Source organism: Morone saxatilis, unplaced genomic scaffold, assembly GCF_004916995.1.
Source record: "Morone saxatilis isolate NCDOM2014 unplaced genomic scaffold, NCSU_SB_2.0 Contig6, whole genome shotgun sequence".
Taxonomy (NCBI): domain Eukaryota; kingdom Metazoa; phylum Chordata; class Actinopteri; family Moronidae; genus Morone; species Morone saxatilis.
In genome coordinates, this window is record NW_023340206.1 from 10,947,228 (window position 1) to 10,955,095 (window position 7,868).

Here is a 7,868-nt window from a genome sequence, read left to right on the forward strand (position 1 = left end):
TCTCTCTCTCTCTCTCTCAAAGAAAACAGCCTGAAGCATGAATACTCCAGCAGCGGGTATGCAGAGGAAAACGGAAGCTGGGGAGACGGCATGTCCGCTTTTGCTGAGGGAGAGAGACGGCACACGCACACACACACACACACACACACACACACACACAGGCTAAGGCCCTTACCTCCAGAGGTTGTGTACCAGGGGGAGGATGGGGGACAAGGAGGAGTGTCATACTGTAGGAAGACCAAAGTTTTATGTGTGTGCGTGTGTGTGTGTGTGTGTGTGTGTGTGTGTGTTGCCAGGGGACTGTGGCTCTCCTGAAAGAGGAAGAGACAAAACAGAAAAACAGACATTAGAATCAGATGGGTATACTCTAGTAAACAAAATAATCAAATTACAGGAAAATATTACTACGATTATACAAAACCGGTGAAACCAGGAAAAGTCACTAAGGACATTTCCGTTGTACAATTTCCAGCTCTTGTAATTTTACCATTTACAGTACATTTCTGAGGCAGATAATGTACTCCATTACATTTATTTGACGCCATAGTTACTTTGTGACTCAGCATACATTTTTGTGCTGTACATTCAGCATGCTTTTTGTTTCTTCTCTATTTTTCCATCGTTTTTCTAGAAGCACGCATTGACCTAAAGAGAGTATCAGGCCGCTGTGCGCTGATTGTTCCATTCAGAGAGCAGATTGATTCTTAATCAAGCAGCCACAATGAAGATCATCTGTTAGATAGAAATGTTGCTCTATTGAATTTAATTCACTGGGTGCTAGCGGTACAATATGTGCCTCTCGTTGACTCCTGTGTTCAGTTTGTTGTTCAGTTCAGCTGGTATAACCATTTTTCCACTCAACCCAACAGTAAAAGCAAAGACTAAAATCAGCTCTGCTTTGACCACTATTACCATGCATCAATTCATAAGAAAAAACATGTATATCCATGTATTGGTGATTTTTCTAGATGCGCTGAAGGATTATGTATTCTGAGAAAATTTAACTAAATGAATAAAAAAGCCATCCGATTATGTGAAAAATTAACGGCCACAAAGCCACGAGTTCCTATATTTGCTTTTAATATTTTATTTTGTTAATAATACTTGCTTTTACCGGCTTACAAAGGCTACCTTTACTTGAGCTAAAGTTCTGTGCACCGCAACCACCACACAAAACTACTTTTGCCAACAGAACTGGTCTTCCACGTCACTTTTGAGACTTGAAATCATAATCGACGACATTTTCAGGTTTATATGAGGTTCGATTTGTCCCAAAACAGATTTGTGCAAATATTTGTTGCCGTCCACCGCCTGTAGCTCGGCCTATAACAAGTTTATGAAAGGTTTTCCATTTGCCAGTCCAAACACTCAGTGTCTCCTTACTGGGAACATGATGTGTTTTCAGTTTGTTTGGAGTAAGCAGAAGAAGAAGAACAGGGTACTTAGCATACGCAGTGATGGCCCCGCAAAAGAATCCAGCTAAGAAACTAAAATGTCAACAAGAGAAAATGTATGTAAAAGGACAAAACAGTGCCGCCTACACTGTTTGATTGACAGGTGATTTCTGGAAAGTGCAGTGCAGGAATACAGTAACACGGCAGTGAGCCACGACAAGTGGAACTGTGTGTCATTTTAAGAAAACAATATTGGCTAACTGACTCTAAGGGTGTGAATCTGCTTCTGAATAAAGATAAAGGTATTACTGGGACTGTTAGTGAAACCAACTGAGTAACACACAAATCTGAACTTTCTAAAAATACACAAAATGACTGCTGCCTGACCTTGAGATCAGCTGTTTCCTTAAACATTTTGCATATGAACAGACAGTTAAACATCAGAATATGGATCATAGTGCTGACATAGACTCCTGTGGGTGCAGTTTTTTCCTAAAAGAAGACTCAAAGACATACAGTGAGATTACTGGGAGAACAGAGCGGCGTTACGTAACACTGTCATTCAGAGTTTTAGCTGGGGAACACACAGGTTGGATAAATGTAGGCTAAACTGAGTTTCTGTGGCAGATACTGACGACGTACTGAGACGTGTGTGAGTCATTGTTGGGAGGATTTGTGTTTGTGGACTGCTAATCCGAAAAGGTCTGCAATGAACACAGCCACGCACGCCGGAAGAGGACTGAATTTAAAACACGCACCCTCGCCTGCACAGTCACCAACCACAGGCGTAACCGCTGAGAATTGGCCATGCTTTGCTAAGCTTTCGTCTCACACCTACAATATGAAGGTTACAGTCTGAGGAACAAGACGCGCAGCACTGTGCAGAGGAGAGAGCGTGCTGCATGTAATTTCATTTTACATGACACCCTGCATTATCTCAAGTTCAGTTATACAAAGGAGGCGTCCCTGTGGAAGACCTTGATTTGGAGGTTGTAGGAACATAATAAAAGCTTTCAGTCTTTTTTCCTATTTTGACAATGAAGACATCCACATGAGCAGAGATACTGCTGAGATACTGTGTGAAGCAATGTATATTAATACCAGCATGTGTGGTGCCATATGCCGCTTTGAAAAGTAGAAAAAAAAAAGTGTTTTGTCCCAAATTGATGACACGTGACGTGTTGAATGTTACACTACCTTTCAGGCAGTGTGAAAAAATATTAAAAAAGTGAAAACTATTTATATCAAGACGGAAAACCTGTTCAAATCCTCGGAAGGGGCGAATTTAATGTGATCCTGCTCGGCTGAAAACATATCCTGGTGTTCATTTTTGAAGAAAAATCCTCACCAAAATAGGCAACAAATGGAGAAGCGCGCACACACTTGGCCAGTGCTCATGTTCACGCACGGTCGACATCACTTCCTGGAATGACGAACTGACAGTGCACAACCAAAAGCCAAAAGCTGAGAGGGATATTTGACTTGACAGTCCATGCTGAGGCAATTTTCCAACATTGGTTGAACAACAAAGTTCTATTGTGCTCTATTCTGTGCTGCATTGTTTAACTCTCCTCTTAACTACTCGTCATTTACACAAGCTAAAGACTCCCCTTCAAAGTAAAACAAAAAAACAAGCTCTGAAAGGAAAACAGAGGAAAGAGGTTAGTAGTATAAGAGTCCCCCCTTCAGTCTTGTGACATATTTCCTAGCCTGGTTTGCAGTCTGCACTAAGGCCTGTTGGTGAGTAATGTGTGGTGGGTGTGAGCTCAGAGGGGTCGGCGGCCAGCGTGCAAGCCCCTCAAAGCTGCTTTTGTGATACTGCTGGCTTCAACGCTCACGCCAAGCCTGGACGAAGAAGGAGGGAGGAGATGGCGGGGAAGGGGGCGGAAGGGGCTAGCAGCAGCTCTGTGAAGCAGGGAAGAGAGAGCGTGCCTATAAGTGTGGCCAATCATACTACTATAGAGGCTTTGCAGTTGTCACACAACCAGAAATCACATCCGGTGTCTCTACTCAATACTGTAAAGTTAGAGGGTTAAAAGGTCACAAAGACGCACTTTTATCAACTTCTGCAGGCGCCAAGGAATTGAAACATAATATTTAAAAAATGTATTAAAGTCACAAACTAATGGGAAAGTTTGCAGAAGTCCAGCTAAAGCACAGTCGAGCCTTTGATGAAGACCAACAAACACCCACCCAACAAACACTTAATAGCTAACCAGGCTAATTTACCAAGGCAAAGTTAGTGATAACATGTTGATTCAGTCTATAAATTAATCATAACAATATTTTTAAAGCACTATTCCATTGCAAATTGCTCAACAGAAAAACAGACAAAGACGCATTGCGAAACACAAAAAAAAACTAAAGTAACAAACGATTGAGAGAGTACAGAGAGAAAAAATGACCCAAATAAAATCTAAAGAGCTCAAAAGAGACGGAGACAAAAAAACAAAAACAAGACCACATAATGCAGAAACACAAAAATATTTTTAACAGATATTAAAAAGATGCTGCCATGGAGGTAGTGAGACTAATTTCCACAGGGAAGCAGACTTTTCTTTTCATCTTAAGTATAATAAGGGGGAAATTTTAGTAGAGTTGTGTTGCAGGATCTGAGGTTGAGTGCCGGTGTGTATGGGCACAAAAGCTCACACATATATGCTAGAATCAGAACACAGAGCTCTGTAGGAGTAAACCTTAAAGCCTCTAAAAATGTGGCGTTAAAACTTAGGTGTATCTCTTAAATATTCATAGCTAAACAACCAAAGTTAAAGTCTAAAAAAGAAAACATTCTTACACTTAAAAACAACCCGACAACCGATTTTCATTCTGAAATCCAGAAATCTCTCCTGTTAAATAACCCGAACTGTCTCAAGTTTAGAGGATATATTAATGTAGGATCTAATGGTTTATAGTAAGAAGCCGATTGGGAAAACAGCTTTTCTGGGCCTTTAAGTTTGGACCAGGGTTCTACTAGGGGGAAAAAAGCTCATCAGTGTATGCAAGAACCAGAACATAGGTTGCTTCAAAATCGGTAAAACCTGAACTGGAAGCCGATGCTAAGGGGCTAAAAGAAAAGTTTATATTAGCTGGTGCACAAACCGGATGGGTTTGAAACCAAGCAGTGAGCAAATCCTATCGGATGAAAACAAAATCACTTGACCCAAGATCATTAAATCTCACTGAGGGAGCTCAAATAAAAGCATAATGGGCTTTTCATAACCACAGCTGCCCAGCCAAGTACCTCCAACATGGCCGACAGAGGGTGAATTGCATCACCTAAATGCCCTCTGTTCCGGCTGATATAGCTGCATGTTTGTAGCCTCTAGTTTACCCAATATGTATATGTGTGTGTGCAAGAGCTGTAAGCCCAAGGAGGGGAAGAGGGAGAGTCATTTGGAGGAAGATGTATGTAAACCCATTTCCAAACAAATGGGCCTGACTGCACAGCAACAGGGAGAGGTGCCATAAGCGTCCGGCGTGCATAATGCCCACATGAATCAAGACTTCCCGGCTGCTAAACGTGACCACACAAGCTCGCGTATGAATAGCACATGTCACCCGCGGCCGCGTATCATCAACAACAGTCGCCCGACCCCGACAGCAAAGCCCCCATTCTGAAGTTGAGAGTCACTGATCATTATTATGGACGCCTTGAAGCTGCAGCTAGCTAACCACGCTCGGCCAGTCGTACATGTTTACTCGGTGTGTGTGTGTGACGGAGATGCAGTACAATATAATACATGCAAAACCTACATCTCCTAACACAGGGTTCTTAAAGTGTGGCCTGAGGACAAACAGGGGGCCTGTAGAAGCTCTTAAAGGACCATACAACTCACTAACTACAAATGCATGTATACTTTTGAGGGTTTTGAATGTATTTTTCCAGCTCATGCAAGCGGCCATTGATTTCCATTAATTTCGATACGATGTGGAAGTCAATCAGCACACTTTTGAAACAATTGCGCAAGTTATGTTACTCTGTTTAAGCATTTCTGCATTCCTGCTGTTCCAGAAAGCCATTGGTTTCCATTAATTTCTGTGCGATATGAAAATCAATTAGCGGACTCTTAAAACTTCCTTCAGTTTGTAATCGTCTGCACTCATTTTTTGTTAATGTTGCATTATCTTCTCATTAAGTCTAGTGCTTTACCTCATAACATTTATGTAACTACGGCAAAAATAAATACAGAAAAGCAAGTTTTAAGAATCTGTTAATGGGTTGCAAAATTATTTAAAATCGATGGCTGTCTGGGACAATTGGGGGAAAAAAATGCAAATGTGTAAAACAGAAATCAAGAGTGTAAATGATTTGCAGCAATAATATAGTAGTCATTTGTGTCATACAGAAATGACTGGATGCCAAGGGATGCCTGGACTGGTTGGTTGGAGAAATACATACAAAACACAGCAACGTGATTCGCTATTTGTAGTTCATAGGCAAACGCTTGTCAAATGGTCCATAAGAGTTGCTTCAAAAATAAAATTTACTATCATAATAATCTCTCTAAAACATAATGATCTTTTAAGGGTATAACAACAGCAGTTAGCCCACATTCACACAACAACACTGTGTTTTTACAACCTTCTCTAAGTGCTGATTTTGGAGTTTACAGCACATGCTTTTACTTTCCCCCCTCCATCCAACCTGCACTGCTCCCATTAGAGCTGTAAATGTTCTGCTCATTTGCTAAGCATCAGAGATCATCAGATGGACACCGGTACGTGATGGTGAACCGTTTTGCGCTGTCTGCCTCTGCGTACGACTCACACCTGCACTTCCACACATGTATATACTCTACAAACACACACACTGGGTAAACTTGGCAGCTTTTTATACAGACGTAAGGATACAATGTGCACACTCACAGGCACACTAGTTGCTATAGAAGCCAAATGCGCAGCTTACTGTGCTCTACAAGTAGAATTTCTCTATACGTGCACACATACACACTTAGTCTGTGCATCGTGCTCCATGCAGGCAGGTTGCCTTTACCCCCGAGATCCCTGGCTCTGAGTCAGGGCCCCGGCCGGCGACTCCAGCTCCCTCAAACCCCCTAGCATACATGGCAGCAACAGTGTGTGTGTGCAAGCATGTGTCCACAAACAAACATACAACTGTGTATGCATGCATTTGTGTGTGTGTGTTTCAGGGTGGCAGGGTTGCCTCCAACGCGACCCAACGAGGCCATCATTTATCCCTGATTGGGACGAAGGCAGGAGCGTTGAGTTTGCGCTACAATGCGGCGCCCATAAAGACAGAGAGACATTTCCTCCCCATTTCCCTCATGAATATCAAAGACGGAGGCAGCGCCACAACACATAAGGAAAAATTACAGCCCTATTATTTTATTTGCATTACCTGTAATAGGCAGCATATTGGGTGCTGTATTTATTGCCTTATCAGCACCGGCTTGGCTGTAAACAGTTGCTGATTTATTAGCCATCCAGGCTTTGCCCAAACATCACACGTAATTACTTAGCAAATAGTGCAAAGACGGTATCAGCCATTTTTGTTGTTTTTACTACTTTGTGGGTTTTGCATGGATTGACCAGACTTAGTGGAGAGAAAGCGGGCAGCTTTGGTGTTTGGAGGTTGACGCGTATATTACAGATGGGGGATCTTAGAAGCTGGTTTTTCCTGCTGTTGGCTCGAACCCAGACATGCCTATAGCCTCGACAGGGAATCAGAGAACGGCTGTTATTTGTACAGCTCTATATCCAGAGTCACTCCTATCGGGGATGTGGTTAGTGTTGTTTTTTCTCTACCTGAGCGCCCGCTTCCATCCAATTATGTTGTTTGTCTTCTCAAAGGCCTCAATACCTCTAGCTTGCAGCCCCCCCCACTCTTCCACACACACTGTTCAACAAAGTTAGATAGAACTAGATCCATTAAGTTGGTGAAATGAGCAAAAAAAAAAGAAGAAGCGTGAGAGAAGGTTACCCTAGATGCGCCCGTTCTTCTGTTATCCAATTTTACTGGGATTTGGAGTGATTTGCGCCTGGCTCCCCGAGGGAAATAAATACTTTGATTAATGTAATCCTGGGCAGGGAGGTGCCACAAACCCCCCTCCCCTCAACTCTATCCTCAGGGAACGTCACTGTTTAACAAACAAAAACAAAAAAGCAGGGACTATGGAGAGACATGAACAGTGGCTACAAACCAGGCTGCTGCAGCAACCAGACTTCTATAGATTTGATTTCCTGCGGATTTAGTTTATTTATTAATTAGTCTGCTTAATAACACAATATCATTCTTGATTAGCATGTGTAATACAGTCTAATAGAATAGAAAAATACCAGCGTGTCCGTCTACTGATTTGCATAGCTACACAATAACGCTGTGGTTTGTTTTGATGCTGCTGCTGGAGGAGGGGGTGTTTAGGCATGTGTGTCCTTGCTGATGTGTTTTACATCTGTATGTGTGTGCGCGTCTGTGTGTGTGTGTGTGTGTGTGTGTGTGTGTGAGGTACA